A 24,156-nucleotide genomic window follows, 5' to 3' on the forward strand; every position below is an offset into this window, starting at 1 on the left:
TCTGGAGATGTTATCCAGGAAAAAAACTTGACCGAATAAAACCAAATTCAAAACTGTGGCTCTCCAGCTTCTGGAAAAGCAGAGAATCCTAGGAAGGCTAAGAATTGGGCATACTTGCCTCACACACCTCTATCTATTAACGAATGACAGTGTTCCCCAATGCACATCATGTCGTGTGTGACTGACTGTTCATCATTTTTAGTGGACTGTCTACAGTCCACTAAAAATGATGAACAGTCAGTCAAGAGTAATGGTGAGATTGTTTCTGCCTCTCACCACAAAAAATAAATCTAGTTTATTTTCACATCACAGTTTTCTTTTGAATCACAGTTTTCTTTTGAAGATCACAGTTTTCTTTTGAATGTGCAACTTCATTCAATGCCTGGATCCATGTCAGAAACCACATTCTTCAAAACTTTTATTTTTATTTCAATATCTAACACTTTCCATTTTTTAAAAATGCTACAGTCTTCTATATTAACTCACCATACTGCAACACTATATAAATTTTTACTCACACAAAATATAACAAAATCGAAATACGCAACAAATTGTTCATAGATAACCATAAACTGAAATGATGCTACTGAGAAAGATGTTATAGCAGGATAAGTTGTGTGTATATATGTATTATTCAATGAATGCTAAAAGAAAACATAAGTGCTTTAATATCTTAAATTTACATAACAATGCATGCAATAACTACAGCCAAGATGTAGTAAATAACATGACTGCAAAAAACTGGAATGATTTCACAGGCAATTATCCCAAATTTTCCTGCATGTCATAATACAACAACAAAAATATATCTCCATTTCGACTAGGAGGCAACAGCACACTTTCCAGTAGAGAAGCAAGTGGTGGTCATTTAACTGTGTATACATGGAGTATAAAACAGGCTACAGGAAAATGCAAATAAAAGTGTTAATGGGAGACAGCATATATAAAAACATCAAATGAAGTAAATCTAATAAACAAACCATTATATTATCCACATACACAAGAAGCATAAAATGTTATCTGACACTTACGAGGGGCATTCATTAAATTATCTACCTACCTATGAACGAAATGAGATAGAGATATAAATCTGATTTTATTTTTCAATGTAACTCCCCTGAACTCCAATACACTTGATCCATTTTATTGGCAATGTGGAAGTACCAGACATTAAAATTCTTTGCCCTGTCCATCAAAGAATGCAGAAACAGCAAAGCAATGTCCATGTCCAGTTTTGTTCCGGCACCAAAACAAGAAATAGTCACTGGGGGCAGATCCAGCTTGTGAAGTGGATGGATAAGTTCTATATAGTCACAGTCTCAAAGCAGCTACAGCTTGTGACCTGTGCATTGTTCTGAAGAAGCAGCACACCTTTCGAAAGTTTTCCATGGCATTTTTTCTTTATGACATTGCTTAAGTTGTACGGTAGTGATGCTTATGACTCTTCAGTGACTGTCTGCTTGTGTTCTAAGTAGTGAATGTAAAAAATTCCCTCAGCATCCTAAAAAATGGTGGCCATACTCTTGCCAGCTGAAGGTTGTGTCTGAAATTTTTTGGGTGTGCGTGCGTGTGTGTGTGTGGGGGGGGGGGGGAGAAGAACCATTGTACTTCCATTGCATTGATTCTTGCTTGGTCGCAGGATCCCAGTGATGAACCCACGTTTCAACACCCATAACAATTCTGGTGATGAAAGTTTCAGGATGCCTTCCATAAAGCTTTAAATTCACCTCACAACAGCGTACTCTGAATAGGGGTCAGAAATCTGGGACCCACCTTGCACTGACCTTAATCACCTTTATTCTAAATTGAGATAGCGAGATTTGGAAGCTAATCAATACTTACGAGTCCTTAGAAATACCGTTCGTGAATTCCCACCATTTTTACACGATAGCATAAGCTTAGTGTCGTATAGTGCATAATATAATATTGTCAATTAATCAGTAAATCTATTAATCTTGATAAACTTTATTGTCAATTAAATTGTACTTTTAACTCTATATATATATATATATATATAACGACTTAATCTAACAAATAATTAATACATAACTATAGTGGTACACGTGATACGGAAGTTGTATAAAGGGAACTCGTAGAAAACACTAGATACCGAAAAAAATATATATATAACATAACTGTTTTGGGATATAACTTAAGGATTTAATTTTTGTTTTGAATTTTATTGAATTAAATCGGAATCATGACTCTGACCAGAGCAGCAAAGCAAAAGGCTCAAGCTAATGCGAGTGCTGTGGTTCAGGGGAGAACTGAGGGGGGCAGTTGCCCTCTGAATCACAGTCTATTAAAATGCACTGTTTGCTTGATGTTTGCGGAGCAGTCGGGTACGGGACATGATACTGCCAAGGGGGATGTCTTTGTGTGTGCACGATGTAAGGAGTGCAAGGAAATCAGGCGACAACTCAGCGTTGTTATGGGCCTTTATGAGAGCTTGAAGGACAGGGTGGATGCCCTCGAAGGAAATAAATTGAGGGGCCCATCAAGCTCTCAGCTGCCCACATCAACGCCAGAGCTTGCACTTGGTCATCAGGCAACACAGAAGCAGCCCCCTAGGCAGAATGCGCTGGTCCCACAGGAACTAGTAGTTGTTGGTGACTCTATTGTCAGGGAAACGGGGAACATCCTTTGTAAAAAGGATAGGTGGAATAGGACCAGGGTATGTCTGCCAGGTGCAAAGGTTGATGACGTTGTAGAGCGGATATCATCTTTTAAGGGCACAAAAGGTGATATAGTTGTACACGTTGGCACTAATGATATTAAGAGTAGGAGACCGGCGGAATTACTTAGCAAGTACAGGTCACTGTTGAAAAAAAGCCGTGAATTAGGGTTGAACTTGAAAGTGTCTGCAATTCTGCCCAGACACGATAGGAGGGAGTATATGATGAGAGCCTTGTCGATCAATTCGGCCCTGGAGGGATTGTGCAAGGCTCAAGGGGTAGAATTTTTTTCAGCCTGGACTGTACTTGTTAACAGGAGAGATTGCTTCTACAGGGATGGGATACACTTAAATAGAAAGGGTGCAAGAATTTTTGCTGATGCTGTCGAGGCAGTGTTAGGTTGGTCGGAAAACTGCTAGTTGGGGGGGATACAAGGACTAATAGATTAACAGTAGCCAGTGGCAGAGGTGGAAGTGATTCTTGCACTGCTTCTATTGAAATGAGCAGAAGTCTGAAAAACAAGATGCAGGATATTTCAGAGACTGCTGGTAGTCATTGCGGTACAAGTAAACACATGGGTTGTGTTAGGGTAGCTAAGAATAGAAACAGGTGCATGTATACCTGCGTGTACACCAATGCTAGGAGTTTGGTAAATAAATTTGATGAATTTGAGGTATTGCTCAAAACATCAAAGGCAGATATTGTTGGGATATCAGAGACGTGGTGTCACACAGATATAAGTAATGCGGAACTGGAATTTGGGGAATACAATGTGTATAGAAAGGATAGACAGGACAGGAGGGGAGGAGGGGTTATGCTATTAATTAAGAAACACATAAAGTCCAAGGAAGTGAAGCCAGTCGACATCGATGGACAGGGCAGCGTCGAGTCAGTTTGGTGTGACATAAGCATAGGGAAATCAAAATTGAGAGTAGGAGTGTGCTATAGGCCTAATGACTCTGATGAGTATAATAAGATATTGTACAGGGAAATAGAGTGGGCCAGTAAATCCGAGAGTCTTATAATGGGGGACTTTAATTTCCCAGATATTGACTGGAATTTGTGGGTTGGTCACTCGCACACTAGCAAGGCTTTTGTGGATTTATTGGATGATTGTTTTCTACATCAGCATGTTCGTGAGGCAACAAGAGGGAGCAATACTCTTGATCTGATTATCAGTAGTGATTCTTCATGCATTAAGAACCTGCAGATAAATGAACCACTAGGTGGCAGTGATCACAGTGTGTTGAAGTGGGATTTACTCAAGGAGGTAACTACCATCAGAGGTAAAGGGAAGGGTTTTTGTTTTCGAAAAGGCAACTATGATGGTCTGAGACAGTATTTAAATTCTATACAGTGGGACCAACTGATGATGTTACCAACAGCAAACTCAAAATGGGAAGCATTCAAGGAACTAATCTTGGAGGCTACCAGGCTTTACATACCAACTAAGAAATATTGTTCAAGGTTTAGGCCTAAATGGTTGTCAGATGAACTAATGAGACATGTGGCAGAGAAGAAAAATGCATGGGATACATACAAATTAATGGGTGACATGGAAGCCTATGATAGATATAAGTTGGTCTGTAACCAAGTCACAAAGGAGATTAGGCAGGCAAAGGCAGACTATGAAAAATCCTTGGCAAAGGATGCAAAGAAAAACAGAAAAGAGTTCTTTACATACTTGAACTCGAAAAGGAAAGGGATGAATCAGATTGGTCCACTGGATATTGATGGTTCAACAGTTGAGGATCCTGCTCAGGTGGCTAACAATCTAAACGAGTATTTTGCATCTACATTCACGCATGAGGAGATATTCAGGAAGGAGAATGATGTAGGTAAAGTAAACATTGGCAGTGAGCTGGATGATTTTGTAATAACTGAGAGGAAAGTGGAGGAGAGATTGTTGAGGACAAACATAAAAAAGGCACCTGGGGTGGATGGGATCTATCCAGTTATATTAAAGGAGGCAGCAAAGGAAGTAAGCAAACCCTTAGCCATAATTATGAGAGCTTCCTTGGACTCAGGGGAGGTACCTATGGACTGGAGATGTGCAAATGTGACCCCCAATTCACAAAGGAGGTTCAAAGGCTGACACAAGTAATTATAGACCTGTTAGTTTAACTTCTGTTCCAGGTAAATTAATGGAGGCACTGGTTAAAGAAGCACTGCAGGATCATCTAGACAAGAATTCAGTTATAGCTCAGACGCAGCATGGTTTTGTTAAGGGCAGGTCTTGCCTGACCAATTTGATTGGATACTATGATGTAGTCACAAAAGAACTGGATGCAGGGAATAACTTTGATATTATATATTTGGATCTTAGAAAGGCTTTTGATACTGTTGCACATGGAAGACTGCTGCACAAATTGGAGCAGTGTGGCATTGGAGGCAAATTGCTGCTATGGATAAGGGGATGGTTGAGTGGCAGAAGACAGAGAGTGGTAATCAATGGACACTGCTCAATGTGGACTAATGTTATTAGTGGAGTTCCTCAAGGTTCAGTGTTGGGTCCGTTGTTGTTTTCGGTGTTTATGAATGATATTGATGATGGGATATCAAGTTTAATGTCCAAGTTTGCAGATGATACAAAGGTTGGCAGGGTCGTTAAGGACAATACTGACGCTATGCTGCTGCAACAGGATCTGGAAAGGTTGAACAGATGGGCTGAGAGGTGGCAAATGAGGTTTAACATCGACAAATGTAAAGTGCTGCATATGGGAAACAGTAACCCCAGAGCAACGTATCAACTCTGCGGTACTACACTGACAGTGGTGGAGAATGAAAAGGACCTGGGGGTAATTGTGCAGGCAGATATGAAGTTCTCTGAGCAGTGCAGACGAGCTGCAAGAGTAGCTCATGGTGTCTTGTCAATGATATACAGGAATTTTTCTAGCAGGGATAAGGAGGTGATTATTCCCTTGTATAAGGCAATGGTAAGGCCACATCTTGAGTACTGTATACAGGTCTGGAGGCCTCATTTCAAGAAGGATGTAGAGCTGCTGGAACGGGTACAGAGAAGGGCAACAAGATTAGTAAATGGAACAAAGGGTTGCTCTTACGAAGAAAGGCTTAAGTTTTGCAAATTACAGAGTCTGGAGACTAGGCACCGGCGAGGTGATCTGATAGAGGTGTATAAGGCTTTGAATGGTTTGAGCATGCTCAATGCCAATGGGATTCTTTATCTTTCTCAGAATAATCACCTCAGAGGGCATAAATTCAAATTGAGGAAGGACGGATGTCGGATAGATGTGCGGAAATTTGCCTTTGGCCAGCGGGTGGTTGGTTGGTGGAACCGACTTCCATCACTTGTTGTTGAAGTTGATAGCCTAAACAAATTTAAAGCTCAACTGGACAGGTATTTCGAACGAACGGAGGGGTGAAATGGGAGAGGGTTTTTTTTTTTTTTTTTTTTTGGCTGATGCTGAATAAGCTTGCTTTCTTGCATCATATGCCTCTGCTAATGCTAATGCTAATGCTAATCACCCCCAAATGTTCATGAAGGGTGGTTATAACTATTTCCTCATATAAATAAATTTTCTGTTTATACTTCAGGATGACCAAATGGTCAGGAGTTCACAAGATAGACAGAATACAAGAAACAGCACTGTATTCAGCAGTCACGGGCTTGAACCTCGGTCACCAAGGCACGTGTATTTATGCACATGACTGCTCGGCTACGGCGGCCTTCCATGTTACATGCCCTAGAGATTTGGGACACCTTTAAACATCTGTCAGTTTGGGACATTTCTGGAGTGGTTGCTATCACAGGCCTTCCTGTACGTGGATCACCTTTGATGAACTTTATACCCCACTTGAATTGTTTGGAACAGAATTTTACCTGGTACTGTGAAGGTGCACTGTTGCCATACACAGCCACCATCCTTTCATGAATGGTCCTTGGCCCATTTCCTTCTTTGGTGAAACTTGATGACTGAATGATGCCCCAATTTCAGCAAATCCATAATTTGATACAGGCGTCTTCCTTCTTTCTGTTACAGCTGCACAAGCTAAAAACATAACGGGATCAAAATTAGTATGATTCAAGTTGAGATATGTACAAACATGACAAATCATTGAAATATAACCATGAGAAGTACCTTTGGTAGATAATGTATTGAATGCCCCCTCATAGATAACCCTATCTCCTCAACACACACACAATCTCAGTGATATGACCTGTGGTAACAGAAACAGATTCAGGATAATTTATATATGTAAAAAGAATCCTTAAATTCTGAAAGCACTGTTTACCTGATAAGCAGGGAGGATGCATTCAGGTAAAAACTAACATTCTAGAGACAGTAATGGTTGCCAAACACACAGGATTTTGTGGAAGAATAAAATATACAGAAATCTTTGTTTTGATGCAAATGAAGCTAAAATGATGCTTTGTGCTGACTTTCAAATCTGGCAGGGATACTGCATGATTGTAGTACTGCTATTGGCTCATTAGATTATAGATTCACCTGAAAAGGCACACAAACCCAAAGCCAACATTTTAAGCTTGTATTACAACCCAACTTTCAAATTTATTGGTCATGCTATGGACTATATGCAGCCCATTTGATTTTTTGTTGTTATTCTTTACAAATTTGTTAATTGCATTCTTAAAGACAATTTATACTTCTTTCTCACAGATGTTCTTTCAAATTAACCACTGAAGTATCTTCTGAGAACAAACAAATTTACAAAATTGTTCTGCTTCTGAAGGAACAGGGAAATTTACAACATGGTGTACATAGTCTTTATCTTCATACAGGATGATAAAAAAAGTTTCTTTACAGTAGAACTAGACAGACAATATTCCCTTTATTGAAAAAAATTTTCACACAATACATACACCATGGAGTAAATGCTGAAAGTGCTGGCAAGAGTTTTCTTCACTCAGAAACTCCAAAAGTATTGCTGAGTTGAAAAGTGATAAAATGTTATGTAAAATATCTGCCAACAGCTGGAGAGACTTTCTGATCACCCTGTTTGACCTTTACAAAACTATATATACCCCAATTTTAAGAAGTGGAAGTAATGAGGGTTTTTGCACAAAAACATGAAAACTTTATAAGAGGATTGTACAGAAAGTCAGGGATGATCAGTAATACTCATGCATCAGAGCTGTTCTAGATCAGATGTGTCCAACTCATAGCCTGTCTATTTCTTCATAGTGTACAACTTGTGGATATGCAGGCAACTCTAGGTGCTAACCCCCCCCCCCACTTAAAACAAGCATGTTACAAAATAGTTTCACACTAACTTCTGAAAATATCTGTGTTAGTCATATTTGATTCTTCTTATTGCTTTCTAATATTTTATGCATTTTTCTCAATATTTAACATTATTATTATAGCCATGATAATAAGAAAGTTGATTAAACTGTAAATATGAACAGTTGATCAACAAAAATTAATCCTATTTCTATTTTCATGAATGCATAACCAGCAGTAAAGAATGGTTCTATCAGCCCACAAAAACCAGTTTGCCCCTAGCAAAAAAAAAAAAAAAAAAAAGTTTGATGCTTGTTTTTCAACTATGAATCATCTTTCAAGTTTCATCCATGAATGGCATGCTATAACGGATCAAAGCAGATAGTAAAAAGGAGAATGACTTGAGCTGCATAGCAGATGAGAAAAGTGTCCAGCAAAATTTGCACCACTTTTTCACACACAACATATTTCACATCTTTTGATTTCTGAGAAGAGGAAAAACACTCTCCAGCTCTGCAACCATCTGGAAGAAAGGGAAAGCATGTATTCAACCAATAATTGTGAAGGAATGAATGGCTAAAGCAACACACACTGATATTAGCATTAGTAGAGGCACTTGATGCAAGAAAGCAAGCTTATACAGTACCAGCCAAAAAAAAAAAAAAAATCTTCCCATTTCACCGATCCATTGATTTCAAATGTTTGTCTAGTTCTGCCTTGAATTTATTTAAGCTATCAACTTCCACAACAATAGATGGAAGTTTGTTCGAGCAATCAACTACTTGCTGGCCAAAGGCAAACTCCCGCATATCTATTCTACAACGGTCTTTCCTCAGTTTGAATCAATGCCTCCTCAGGTTTGTAATCTGAGCAAGAGGAAGAATCCCATCAGCATTAATCCTGCTCAATCCATTCATGGCCTTATACACCTCAATCAGTCTACAGAAGTTCAAGTCCAATGTCAACAAATATCTTATTTCGTCTTCTCAACCTCCAACCCAAGCACGGCACTAAGCACTATAGGTTCTAATACCTCTCGTGTTTGGGGTTTACATAAAAAAAAAAATAATAATAATAAAAAAATCAGATCACCTCGCAGGTGCCTAGTCTCCAGAAGCTTCAAATTTCAGGACTTAAGCTTTTCTTCATAAGAGCACCCCTTTGTTCCCTTCACCAATCTTGTTGCCCTTCTCTGTACTCGTTCTAGCAACTCTACATCCTTCCTAAAATGAGGCTTCCAGACTTTTACGCAGTACTCAAGGTGTGGCCTAACCACTGCCTTATACAAGGGGATAATCACCTCATCCCTGCTTGCAAAACTCCTGTATATCATTGACAAGACTGTATGACCTAATCTGATCAGTCAGAAAACTTCATATCTGACTGCACAATTACCCAAAGGTCTCTTTCATTCTCCATTACCCTGACTGTAACACCACATAGTTGGTACATTTCTCTGAGGTTACTGCTACCCATATGCAATACTTTGCATTTGTCAATGTTAAACTTCAGTTTCCACTTCTCAGCCCATCTACCCAACTTTTCCAGATCCTGTTGCAGCAGCATACTGTCATTACTGTTATTAACAATCCTGCAAACCTTTGTATCATCTGCAAACTTTGACATTAAGCTTGATATACCTTCATCAATATCCTTGATAAATATATAAAACAACAATGGGCCCAACACCGAACCCTGAAGAAAACCATTAATAACATTACCCCACGTAGAGCAGTACTTATTGACAACCACTCTCTCTCTCTCTCTTCTCCCACTCAACCATCCTTTTATCCATTGTAGCAACTTGCCCTTAATGCCATACTGATGCAATTTATATAGTAGTCTTTCATCTTCAGACCTGCCATTTAGAGAAAGAAATAAAAAAAAAAAAAAAAAATATATATATATATATATATATATATATATATATATATATATATCTTAGTATAGTTTTTATTGGATATCATCATTCTTCTCTTTCTTGTTGATTCCCTTCTCTCTCAGGTTAATGCAGGATTTTTTTTTTTTTTTTTTGCTGGTGCAGCATAAGCCTCAGGCTTCCTTCCTTTACTTCCTTCCCTGATGGTAGTTACATGTTTAAGTAAATCCCACATCAGTACACTGTGATCACTGCTACCTAATGGTTCCTTTATCTGTAAATTCTCAATGCATGAATAATCATTGATGATAATCAGATCAAGAGTGTTACTCCCTCTTGTTGTCTCTCTAACATGCTGCTGCAGAAAACAATCATCCAATAAATCCACAAAAGCCTTGCTAGTGTGTGAGTGACCAACCCACAAATTCCATATGGCTAAAAAAAAAAAATAAATAATAAAATAAAATAAAATAATAATGTGCAACAGTATCAAAAGCTTTCCTGAAATCCAAGTATATGATATCAAAATTATTTTTTGCATCCAGTTCCTTTGTGACCACATCATAGTATCCAATCAAATCGGTCAGACAAGACTTCCCCTTGACAAACCCATGTTGTGTCTGAATTATTGCTGCATTCTTGTCTAAATGATCCTGCAATGCTTCTTTAACCAGTGACTCCATTTTTTTCCCTGGAACAGAAGTCAAACTAACAGGTCTGTAATTACTTGTATCATCCTTTGTGAATTGGAGATACACTTGCACATCTCCAGTCTGTGGTGACTTATCCCGAGTCCAAGGATGCTTTCATAATTATGGCTAAAGGTTTGCTTACTTCCTTTGCTGCCTCCTTTAATATAACGGGATAGATCCCATCAATCTCAGGTGCCTTTCTTATGTTTAACTTTGCTGCTCTCAGTTATTAAAAATTCATTTAACTCCCTGTTAGAGTTTTCATAAATATCTGGCCCTCTTCTCCTTGAATAACTCTTCACTTGTGAATGTAGATGCATAATACTCATTTAGTTCGGCAGCTATCTGAGAATGATCATCTACAGTCAAACCCTTGATATCAAGTGGACCAATCTGATTCATCCCCTTCCTTTTAAAGTTTATATAAGTAAAGAAAGTCTTGGCTGTTTTTCTTTGCATCTTTTGCCAAAGATTTTTCATAATCTGCCTTCACTTGCCTAACCTCCTTTGTGACTTGATTACAGACTAGCTTGTATATACCACAGGCTCTTGTGTCGCCTGACAATTTATGTGCATTCCATGCATTTTTCTTCCCTGCCACGAGTCTAATTAGTTCATCTGACATCCATTTGGGCCTGAACCTAGAGCAGTATTTCTTAGTTGGAACAAAAAGCATAGTAGCTTCCAAGATTACTTCCTCGAATGCTTCCCATTTGGAATTTGCTGCCGGTAGCATCATCAGTTGATCCCGCTGTATAGAACCTAAAAAATCTGAGCCCACTGTAGTCGCCTTTACGAAAGCAAAAACCTTTCCCTTTACCCCTGATGGTAGTTACATGTTTAAGTAAATCCCACATCAGTACACTGTGATCACTGCTACCTAGTGGTTCCTTTATCTGTAAATTCTCAATGCATGAATAATCACTGATGATAATGAGATCAAGAGTGTTACTCCCTCTTGTTGTCTCTCTAACATACTGCTGTAGAAAACAATCATCCAATAAATCCACAAAAGCCTTACTAGTGTGTGAGTGACCAACCCACAAATTCTAGTCAATATCTGGAAAATTAAAATCCCCCATTATAAGACACTTTGATTTACTGGCTCAATCTATTGCTCTGTATAACTGTTCACTGTACTCATCAGAGTCATTAAGCCTATAACAAACACCTACCCTCATTTTTGCTTTCCCAGTGCTTTATGTCACACCAAACTGACTCAACATTACACTATCCACCTATGTCAACTGTATGCACTTCGCTAGATTTTGTGTTTCTTAACTAACAGCATAACCCCTCCGCCCTTCCTATCCTTTCTGTACACATTGTACTCCCCAAATTCCAATTCTGCATCCCTTATATCTGAGTGGCACCAAATCCCTGATATCCAAATAATATCTGCCTTGGATGTCTTAACCAGCACTTCAAATTCATCAATCTGTTTACTGTACTCCTGGCATTGGTGTATATGCAAGTATACATGCACCTGTTCTTACTCTTAGTTACTCTAACACAGCCCATGTATTTACTTGTTTCATGACCATCAGCAGTTTCTGAAATCCCCAGCAACTGGCTTTCTGGGCTGCTGTTCATTCCAATAGCAGCAGTGCAAGAATCATTTCTACCTCTGCCTGCGGCTACTGTTAACCTATGTCTGCGAATCCCCCAAAGCTAGCAGTTTTCGGAACCACCTAACACTGCCTCGATAGCATCAGCAAATATTCTTGCACCCTTTCTATTTAAGTGTACCCCATCCCTGGAGAAGCAATCTCTCCTGTTAACAAGCACAGACCATGCTGAGAAAAATTCTACTCCACGAGCCCTGCACAATCTCTCCAGGGCCGAATTGATTGACAAGGCTCTCATGAGATATTCCTTCCTATTGTGTCTGGGTAGGATTGCAGATACTTTCAAATTTAACCCTAACAGCAACTTTTTTTTTAGCATTGTCCTGTACGTTCTTAGTAAATCCGGAGATCTCCTTCACTTAATGCCATTAGCGCCAACAGGTACAACGATATCACCTTTTGTGCCCTTAAAAGACTTTGTCGTGTATGTTGTATTTAGTACTTTGTTACGTGGTCCCCCCCCCTTTTACAAAAAAAAAAAAAAAAAAACCTAATACATAGATAAGAAGAGACCACTCACCAAAGCAGAGCTCTTGAGCTCTATGCTAATATGAGTGACCCAGAATTTGAAGAGATTTTTGACGAGCCATACGGTTCTGGTTCCGACAGTGACAATTATGAACCTTTTAACGATTCAAGGGAGGATAGCAAAGATTAAGCCAGTCTCCCAGCCTGAAGATAATCTTAATTCTCCGCAGGCAAGTACATCAAATAATGACAATAATTTGTGGAATGAAATAGCACAAGATCCACCATTTTTGAAGAGAAGAACGTTGGTTTGAAAATGGACACAATAGAATTGTGTACAAAAATTGGCAGACCTATATTTTAAGAAAGAATTTCTTACATTATTAGTCGAACAAAGTAATTTATACGCTTTGCAAGAAATTTAAAAATGTGGACAATCGCGAAAACTGCCAGGTCGTCAAGATGGAAGGACACTGACATCTCAGAAATTAAAATATTTCTTGGACTTTTGTTACAAATGGGTTCTTGTTCTTTTCTTTCAAAGAGCATTACTGGAGTATAAGTGCATTCTACAATGTTATGTTTTGACGATCATTTATGAGTTGAATAGATTCCAGTTGATATTACGATATTTTCACTTTGCAGATAATTCATTACAATCTGCTGACAGGCCATAACAAAGTAAGACCGAATTTGAATCATTTCAATGATGTTATGTGCAATAATTACATACCGAATAAAAACATCTATATTGACGAGTCAATGATGTTGTGGCATGGGGGACTGAATTTTCACCAGTACATAAAAAATAAAAAGCACAAATATGAAATCAAACTTTATGAACCGTGCGATGACGACGGCCTTGTTATGAAAATAAAAATTTACTCCGGTAAATCAGAAGAAACTGAACAAAACATAGTTCATACTGCTGAAGTTGTGGCTGTTTGTTGTTTGTTTGTTATTTGGTTTTTAGGAGCATTAGCAACTAAGGCCATATTGCTCCGTAAGTTGTGGCTATACTTGCTCAAGGACTACTTAGACAAGGGACTTGTATTGTATATGGACAATTTGTATAATTCCGTTGCTCTGACGAAATTGTTGTCCGATCAAAAAACTTATGTGAAACATTATGCACCAACAGAAGAAAAAATCCAAAAGATTTGGTGATGCGAAAGTTGAAGAAAGGGGAAGTTGCATGGCAACGAAATGGTCCCATTGTAGTATGTAAGTGGAGGGATAAAAGAGAAGTTCTCACTATTTCTAACGTATACATTGAAATTGTCGAGGTATGCAACCAGAGTGGAAAATTTCAATAAAACCAAACACAATTCGAGATTACAATAGAGGAATGTCCGGCATAGATCAATCAGATCAAATACTCTCGTATTATTTAGTGCTAAGAAAAACCATCACATGGCCCAAATAAAATTAAAAAAAAAAAAAAAAAAACACGCTCAACTATGTCATGTCGAGTATGTACAAGAAAAAAAAAAAACACTGTGACACATGCTATTCTTGTCCAGTGTGCCAAGAGAAGCCAGCTCTTTGTGTAGAAGAATGTTTCAAGAAATATCACAAATAAACAATATTATTTTTGTGAGTTATAATAATAAACTTTCCTTTTTTGTATTTGTGAATAAAATATATATATATATTTTTCCCCCGTGAATAAATTTTCTGATGCCATGGTTGATTTTTCATTCTTATCCCAGAATCCTATTCATCAGTTGCACGTATTTGCTACAAATATACTCATAGCTGCACCTGAAAGGCAAGTCATACCAGTCCGAGTTAACTCGTATGCGGCGTCTTGGGCCAGATCGCCAAATACGAGTTAACTCCTATTTGGCAGTCAACGTGTTAAATTACATAAATTCAGTTTCACCTCATGGCATTTTTCTTTGAAGATGGTGAAGATGTCAATTCCATGTTTACTGGCAGTAAGGGTACCCAAAGCCAGTAACTCCTCATGACAATGAAAATCTGCAGTTATAACATGAATAAAAAAATAACATCTGCACTGAGTCAGTAATGTCAATGGATTCATCCAAGGTGATCAAATAATAAATTTATTCGTTTTGGCATATTGTATGAAGCTGTTATATTATATTATGGGCTAATTCATGTTGCCAATCACCTATGGTCCTCCTTGAAAGAGGTAGTTGTTTGTACTTCTTAACCTTAGCTAAATCTAAACATCCCACAAATTCAAAAATGCATTCTTTTATGATTTCCTCATCGCTAAACGGCTTACCTCTTCTTCCAAGTCCTTATGAGTTACATAATGCTGATATGCACAGTGTATTTTTCACTGTTGCCAGCATAGCATCGCAGAGCAAATGAATCATTTTATCGTTCACTGCAATAACGTAATACTGAAATTCCCATTCTTCATTGAATACTCTCCTTTCTTCCTTTAATGCTCTTTTCTTATTTCTTGACATAATTGGGTCACCAGTAAAAATTAAAAATGAAACACACAGTTTTATTGAAGACTAAATTTTAAAGAAAACAAGCACTGGGGAGAATGACCGGATTGTCAACTGATACCAACAGCAGTCAGCGAGATGAGTCATTGCTGATAAGAAAGGTAATGCTGCCAAATGAAGTTCAGTTTCAAGTGGAAGTGATGCCATATCATCTATATGGGAAACAATAATATTCTGTAAAGATTAGTGAATTAGAATAAATGCTTTATTTTGTATTTACTTTAATATATAATTCATTATTATTTTCCTTAACTAGAAAAGGCAATGCATACATTTTCTTTTAACGTGTTACAGTTCTTTCTTAAGAAGCTTTCAGGCCTGTGAAGCAAATCACTGGGTGGTTGCCACTTCGTCAATTACTGAGTTGCCACTGATAGGCCTCTCGCTAACTACAGTTATTGATATAAATAATTTTATCTCTTCACTTTTTTTTTTTTTTTTTTTTGTCCTCTATCCAATATTTTTGACTTTTATGTTTCTTTTGGTAATGTATGGGGTAAAGGTAAACTAATTTATATAAGGAGAATAACGATATATAAAAAAGAGAATAGATAAAATTTACCTTAAAAATATTTTGAGTTGTCATGAAATAAAAGACAGATTTTGCATCTGAGAGAAACAGACAAAAAGCCACAGGTTCCCCACCCCTGCACTATATGGTTTCTTGCGCTTGTTATATGAATTTGTGAGATCATCCAGATCCCCAGTACATCTGCTACTGTGGAATTTGGGAAAACCACAGTTGCCCATCAAGAACGATTACTGGTGTGGCATCCAACCACCATTGATACACAACCAATACTGGCTTCTAACGTACTTCTGCAAAGGCAGACTCACAAGATTTATATTGTCATGCATACGCTTATTGGAGGCTTGAAGTGGTGAAACCCATGTTTAGTCTCTAAAGCAAAGTTTCCGGCATCCCTCTCCTCCCATACTTCTCCTTCAACCCATGCACGGTACTAAGTACTATAGGTTTTGATACCTTTCGTGTTTGGGGTTTTCATAAAAAAAAATAATAAAAAAAAAAATAAGATGATATGTATGGGGGGGGGGGGGTAATCTGAATACTTTTGTTTGGAGTTCATGTCTGAAGAGTGGGAGAAATAAATACATAAAACAGCTGATGAGTGCTGAAAAATTATAAATTAAGTTCACAGATTATGTTAAAACATTAAACAACTTTCCACATTTACCAATTAAATACCTGATAAGCAAACCACAAAATTTCATTTCATAACAGAAAAGAGAAGTTTTCTTCTGGGCTTATAAAATTAATTTAATAGCAAAATTTAGGGTATTAAAATTTCAATGATAAAAGGCTTATTTTACTTTCTCTCCAGGGATTAAAGCTTTATCCAGAAGTGGCAGTAAGTGCCACTGTAGCCATCTCACTTATGACTTCTGTTAAGATATATATTATGGTAATTTGCAAATTTTTTTTTTTTTTTTTTTTTGAGAGTAGAGCAGATCTTGTCAAAAAAATTGAAATAATCCATAAGATTCCTACCCCATTAGAAAATTTAGCTCCTTTTGCATGACTTGCTATCTAACATGTAAGACGACAATAATGAAAATAAATCTATACCTCTTAGGTGGTAACATAACAAAGCTTCTCAGGAGCACCCGGAGAATAAATTTTTTCTCATCTTGAGTATCTGGAAACAAAGAATCAGTTAATGAATGTGGATAATCATATCCACAAAGCATATAAACAATAAATGGAAACTAAAAGCACTATTCAAAATAGCTGATGATAACACACAGAGTGAGACCGACTCATTCTTCACTGTTGAACAAGTGAATTTTGCATTAAATGCAATTTTATTATGAAGTTTTCTGAAGGTCCAAAATACATAAAAGTATCTGCCAAAAGTTAGTAAATATATACCCAGTGCAGCAATTTGGAAAACAAGACTGATGTTTGTCGCCATTTCAGAATTTAGTATGAGCTGAACTGCATGTCTTTCCTCTCCCGTGTCTGTGTTGCGGCGGCGGCGGCCGGGGGGGGGGGGGGGGGATGCAACAGAACAAACATCAAGTTTTGCGTTTGAGTGAGCAAAAGTGCCATGAAAACGTTACAACTGATGAAGTGTGTGGAAAGAATTGTCTATCTTTTACATGTGTATTTGATTGGCATAAACATTTTGCACAAGGAAGGGACTCACAGGAAGATGACAAATATCTGGGGCCCAGCAGAAACAGTTTGAACACCAGAGCTGATTGAAAGGTGTGGGAGATCATTACCAATGTGCAACGCTCCGAACGATTTCAGAAGTTCTGTGCATTAATAAGGAAACCACTTGAATGAAGGTCTTCTTTGCAGTTTGTTTCACATTTGTTAACAACTGTCAATGACAGATACAAGATGAATGCTGCAGAGAATTCATTGAAGCCAATGAAAGCAAACCTAATTTCCTAAATTCGATCATCACAGGTAATGAGATGTGGTTTTGGTAATGTACGGGGTAAAGGTAAACTAATTTATATAAGGAGAATAACGTTATATAAAAAAGAGAATAGATAAAATTTACCTTAAAAATATTTTCACTACGATCTCGCAATGAAGCAACAAAGTGTGGAGTGGAAGTTGGAAAACTCTCCAAAAGCCAAAAACATTCATCAAAGAAAGGTCAAAAATCAAAACCATGTTCATCATTTTCTATGATAGAAAGGGAATTTGCACAAACATTCATGCCTAATGGCCAAAGTGTTACTGCTGCCTACTAACCAGATGTTTTGAAAAGTTTGTTAGAGAGAATCTGTCATGTGCAGACTCAGTATGGAGAAAATGGCAGTTGGTTCCCCTTTCACAACAATGCATCAAGACACAAGGCTATCATTGCTCATTGTTCGGGAGTTTTTTTCATTGGCAAAAAAGTCTGCATACTGTTGCAATCTTCATAATTCACCAGACAGCCTGGTGCAACTTTTTGTTATCGAAGCTCAAGACACCACTGAAAGCTGCCATTTTCATGACGTTGACACAATTCAGAGCTGTGCTAAGAACATCGAACAGTATACCAATCATGGCCTTCCAGCAGTCATTCCAATCACTTTGCGATCATTGCTTGCAGTGTGTGGATGCAGGAGGAAGTTCCTTTGAATAAACCAAGGTTAGTTCACTCATACATGGAATCATAATTTATTTTCTACCATTAGTCTCATTTTACAATTGCGACACTATGTATATAGCTTGTATTTTATTATCATATAGACAATAAACAATATTTGTAGAAGAATAAGAGAAATTCACCTCAATATGATACAGAACACTTCCTAATGACACTCTCCAGCAAATAAATGAAAATAAAATTGAAAAATTTTTTCCAAAATTTGGTTTGAACTTGATTTAACTGTTTTTTAATTAATTTTATTAATGTAGTACTTTGCATTAATTTTTATTTTCGTTTATTTGCTGGAGAGTCATTGGGAAGTGTTCTACGTATCATATTGAAGTAAATTCTCTTATTTTCTACAAATATTGAAATGCAACGTAGAATGTATTATTGAGCATCGTAGCTCTGTCTTATACTAGACAATAAAACAATGTAACTGCTTCAGTTCCACATTAATGGCATTACACCTTACACCAGTAAATTTATTTGCTAATGTCCCTCACAACCAGAGGTTGACAGGGCTGGGTAAAAAAGTAGCAATTGCCAACAGGGCTCATAGAACTTGTAATGTTTAAAAAAAAAAAAAAAAAGTTGGAGCGGGGGTGGGGAGAGTCTGGGGCCAACTACAGTCAGTCCACCGGTCATGTACACATCATCTTTACCCAAATGTAGTTTCCATTCTTAACCACAATTTATATTTCCTGACAAGTAAAGAATCACTCACTCACTCACTCACTCACACACACACACACACACACACACACACACACACACACACACACACACACACACACACACACACACACACACACACACACACACACACACACACACACACACACACACAATCTTGTCTGCTTGTGAAAAAGTATGGCAGTGTGTGTTTGCAGTAGGACAAATTAGAGTTTATAGTAATGTACCATTCTAAAATCACAGAATTCTATTTATGTATTATATTGTGGCACATGCAAATGTCATGTCACACAAACTTGTATATAAATCCCCTACACTTAATTGTTAACAGACAATCAGGAGAAATAATAATAATAATAATAAAAAAAAAAAAAACCTAAAACCAGACGGAGAAAATAGCAAAGGCAATATGATTCTTAATTTGAATTGTTACACATCCCAACCAAAATAAGACAATGCGTCAAAATAAAATTTGGCCACCACTGATGCCACTCTCATTTGGGAGCAATGTGAAAAACACAAGATACCACTACTTTGGTCTTTGAAGCTGTCATAGACATTCGCTCATGCATGACAAGCTGAGCTTGCAACCTAGGTATCTAAAACGCTGAGGAACTCATATTCAGGTGACACCTGAGTCAAGTGGACCAAACTTCAGCGAAGTCTACTTTTCCTGTGACAACCAACTCTTCTGCTTGCACCTTCATTTTAGCAATCCTGGGTATAACTGCTGTGTGCAAGTCCTGAAATACAGCACCTAATATACTGGAGGTGACCACTCAGGTGCGAACCAATGTAAGCAGGGGTAAAGGTATGGCATCTACACCACACAGAGGAATGCTACCACTCTGGGTTACAGGGCAATATTAGGGGGTAGATGACTCATCAACTGGTGCAAAACCACCACTTTGCCTATTAGAGGCTTGAAGTGGTGGAACCTATGTTTAGTCTCCAGAACAAAGTTCTGGCAACCACACCCCCATTTCACTTCCTTACATTTCAAAGGTACAGCTCTAAAATAGTGTTTGAAGGCGGGTTGCTAGATAGTCTACCTGACAGAACCTGTTGGTACTTCTCTATGCTTCCAGATCAGCTAGCGCATAATCTTGTTGTCCCTACTCTGCCAGTCCAAGTAGTGTGTATGTGGAGGTACATTGTTGGGGCCACATTATGCCAAGGAGCTGGGTTTATCCTTGCTGCGTGTACACATTACCCATAATTTCATTCTTTATACATTTCCTCACCACCTTTCTTACTGCTGAATACATCATGAATTGTCAGACTAATAGAAAACACTTATGTGTGAAACGATCTAAATATTCCTCATTTATTTCACAAATATCTGGGGTCTCGGCTCCAATTTCAATGATGTCCACTTGCAGTCTGCCAAACCCCATGTACTCTTTCTAACAGAATCCCAATTATCAGTTGATTCAACCACTGCTCATCTCAGTTGTTCTAATTATTTGCTGTACTATTCTTTTCACTTCAAAGGTGGCACTTGTGCATACGTCCACTCTGATATTCCCTGTCACAGACCCAGTAATTTATAATATCCTCTTTTTTTAATCTCTGCTTTACCATTCTGCCAAATTCACCTGTTGCCCCTATCATTCCCCAAATGCTACTAATCACTTGGAACTCTGACTTCTCTTTTAAACCTGACATTCTCCAGTCCAACTTTCTGAACAGTGAGATAATTTTACTTGGTGATTTTATTGTTCACAACTTCAGCTGGTCAAGAGGCTGAGGCATTTGCAATTACAGTAAACCCTCGCTATTCGCGGGGGTTACGTTCCTGAGAAATGTCGCGAATGTAATAAAGTAATAAAGGGGTTCCATTCCAAAGTATGAAATATATAAGAAAAACTAGTCTAAAATTTTGTCTATGTATGTATTATACGTACCTTCATAATATGACTATGTACATGGACTATGTACATGGCATCGAAATGAAAATAAGAAACAATTTAATATTAAATGTAATAAAATGCCTTTGCTAGCAAAAAAACTTATCCCACCAGTGCTATCACCAGTTTCGCTAAAGTGTTGATAAAGGAGTTTTGCATTTTCACGAATGATGAGTGAACTTAACGGAATTTTATTTTGAGTTCGGTCTTCTATCCACAGATTTAAAGATTTTTCCATTTTTTCTAATTTAACATCACAAGTTACAGAGCAAATTTTTGAAGCAATTAGCGCGTTTTCACGGACACTACGGCGGATTTTTTCTTCCGATTTTTTGATTGATCGTACCCTTGACTCATTGATTTTATAATGTTTTGCCACTGAGGAGACACTTTCACCATTAGAAATTTTGTCTAATAACTCAATTTTATTCGCTAATGTCATCACCTTCTTTGATATTTTCACATTTCTCTTGTTATTCGTAGCCATATTTTTGTAGGGGTTAGAAAGAACTTGTCCACAATAAAGTCACTTTCTTCCGTTAACACACTCAAAAAAGTCTGTTTTACACTGCAAAACGGTAGATTTATCATTTTTGTAAGCATATCAATTTATAAATTGATAAATGTATTTCAATTTTTAAGCATATAAATTAAAAGCAAACTACGAAACCTTCAATGACAAGCGCATAACACATACTGAACAAGGATTAGCGAGAAACATCCACGCTCGCGATTTTGTCACCCCTCTCCCCCCACCCACTGAGCGCTGTTTTGACAGGAAAGATAATTTTAGCCATGCTCATGTTTTTTTATGGCGGAAAATATTCACGGCTCTTTAAAATTCACATTTTTTTAGGTTTCATTTTATATTAAATCGGCGATCGCGAATACACGAAACTGCGAATACAGATACCGCGAATAGCGGGGGTTTACAGTACTAATGAACTTGCACAGATTATTCACTTACCTAGAGAATACCACACAATCCTAACAACACAGTCAACACTTGTTCTTTTTCTTACAAACAAGACTTCCAAGTACATGGTTGAGATGAGTTGTCCACTGGCACTTCAGATCACAACTTAGTGATGGTCTCTTCCCCAATAGAGCCCTTCTCAAACTTGTGATGTTTGGCATTAAAAGGATGCAAAATGGGAAGATTTGCATTATTTCTTCTAATGCCAATGTTTGGTCGGATCACATTGGTGAATCTTGTAGGGATAAAATCCTTTATTCAAACACCCCACCTTAAAATCTTTCCTTTATCTAAACCTTGGTTTTTCAATAAATGTGCTAAGGTTGATCAAAATAAGAATGTTGCATATCGCAATTGGCTTATATCCAAATCTCCAGGTTCATTTTTTTCTGCCTACACCAAAGCTCGCAACAATTGTAAAGCAGTTATTAATCAGTCCAAACTAGATTTCAAACAGGCTAAGAGTAGAAAACTTGCTTTTTGTGTAAACAGTAGCTGATCATTCTGGCCACTTGCCAAAGATATTGGCTGCAACTTTTGCCCATCTCTATTCCCACCTCAGCCAAAGATACAGTTGACCTGCTAGTATCCCACCTTTCTTTCAACTCAAGTATCGATGATCTTGGTAAACCACCTGCAACCATTTTTATTACGCTCCATTCAATGCCTCCTGTGGTCTTCTATCAAAAGGATGTTAGAATTCTGAACAGCCTTGATGCCAAGACAGTGCAAGGTCCTGATAGTATTTATCCACTTGTTCTCAAAACATGTGCTGAGCTTACTCCTGTTCTGTATTGCCTTTTTACACTTTGTTATTCCACCATTGTTTTCCCTTCTGCTTGGAAATTTTCTTCAAAGGCCAACTGGATAGTTACCAGTATGAGGGGGAAGCATATAATTTGCATTTTCTTATCCACTTTGTGTAGATATATATATATATTTTTTCCCAGTGCAGCAAAACCTGTGGCTTCTTTGCATTATATGGCAAATACTATTACTATATCCAGCCAGTACCTAAAAAGGGTGACAAATGCCAATGTCAATCCACTGGTGATATCCTGGCTAATGTTACCCACCTATGGATAAATGCAAAGGAAAAGTTTGATGAAACTCAAGTAATTGCTCTTGACAATTCAAAGGCTTTTGATTGTGTTTAGCATAAAGGTCTTTCCAATAAACTTCCATCTTATGGTCTGCCAACCGTTTTTTGTAATTGGGTATCATTTTCTCTCTGACTGCTCACTGCAGGTAATGCGAGATGGCTCTTTGCCTTCTAGCTTCTCTACTAATGTTGGTGTTCCACATGGTTCAGTTCTTTCTCCCACTCTTTTTCTATTGTATATTAATGACCTGCTTCCATTGACCAAAGGAAATCCTATCTATAGTTTCGTCATGATAGCACATTGCATTCCACCTTCCAGTTTTAGAAACCTTACCCTGCAAATATCCACTACCAATTCCTTTAATCCACCTAATTCTCCAGTGGGGCAAAGATAATTTAGTTGATTTCAATGCTGCTAAAACTCAGTCCTGTCTTATATCTCACAAAAAAGGACGCTCCTATGTTTATCTTTGATGACACTGAGATTTCTAGACAAGATCACATATCTCTATTAGGAATTACTTCAATAAAATTTTTTCTTAGCATAAGCACATCACAAATATTGCTTTCTCTTCTTCCATACAGCTGCTCACTCTGAACAAATCTTAAATCTGCTTTACCATTGAACGTTGTTCTCACATCTGGGGTGGTGTCCCCAAAATCTTTCCGGCTTTTGCACTCCATTCAAAAGAATGGCAGTTAGGTTAATTAATGACCCATCTCTAACAAAGTCTATCCAATCTCTATCTCATACATTTTATTATTGCTGCTGCATGCCTTTTCTACAGATACTTCTATGGGCAATGTCTTCTGCATTCCTTCCATAATTCTTGCTTTCTCTTCCAAACCAGTCTGAACATATGCTGCAGCCAGTCAGCATCCTTTTACTGTCTAACCTCAAACTCACAGAACCAACTTTACTTCTTCCTCATTTATTCCTTCAAATTCCATTTTCTGGAACAACCTCCCTTCATGCGCATATGCTGAAAATTACAATCTATCGAAATTCAAGTCTAATTGTCAACAAGTATCTTCTTTCATCTTCTCAACCTTCAACCCACGAACAGTACTAAGTGCTATAGGTTTGTATATCCTTCATGCTTGGAGTTTCATATATATATATATACACATTATTGTAAGTAGAACGCGAGAAGGTGATTTTATTGAATTAAATCTAATGAATGTACAGTATACACTGGGAGCGATATATGGTATGAAAAAAAGGAAGAAATGGACCGGAAATTAAAACAAAGATAAGAAGTGAAGAAGTGACCAAGATGAAAAAACATTGTGGTGTCCTTCACAATTTCAGTGTCATCAT

General features: G+C 37.6%; 1 protein-coding gene across 3 annotated transcripts in view; it reads right to left on the reverse strand.

Moving 5' to 3' along the window:
* Positions 1-722: 722 nt before the first annotated feature.
* The window catches only part of LOC150081292 (splicing factor, proline- and glutamine-rich-like), a 288,175-nt gene continuing 264,741 nt past the window's right edge, over positions 723-24,156 (reverse strand). For 2 of the 3 annotated variants that reach the window (XR_016547292.1, XR_016547291.1), the window contains exons 9-10: positions 16,624-16,693; positions 726-899 (exon numbers count right to left, since the gene is read on the reverse strand). The gene's annotated coding sequence lies outside the window, so the exon portion shown is untranslated. Of the gene's footprint in view, positions 900-16,623; positions 16,694-24,156 lie in introns of all 3 variants that reach the window. The other variant, XR_016547290.1, reaches the window with a different exon arrangement.

The sequence above is a fragment of the Mastigoproctus giganteus genome, chromosome 8 (genome assembly GCF_048544385.1).
Source record: "Mastigoproctus giganteus isolate SK-2022 chromosome 8, ASM4854438v1, whole genome shotgun sequence".
NCBI classification, from domain to species: Eukaryota; Metazoa; Arthropoda; class Arachnida; order Uropygi; family Thelyphonidae; genus Mastigoproctus; species Mastigoproctus giganteus.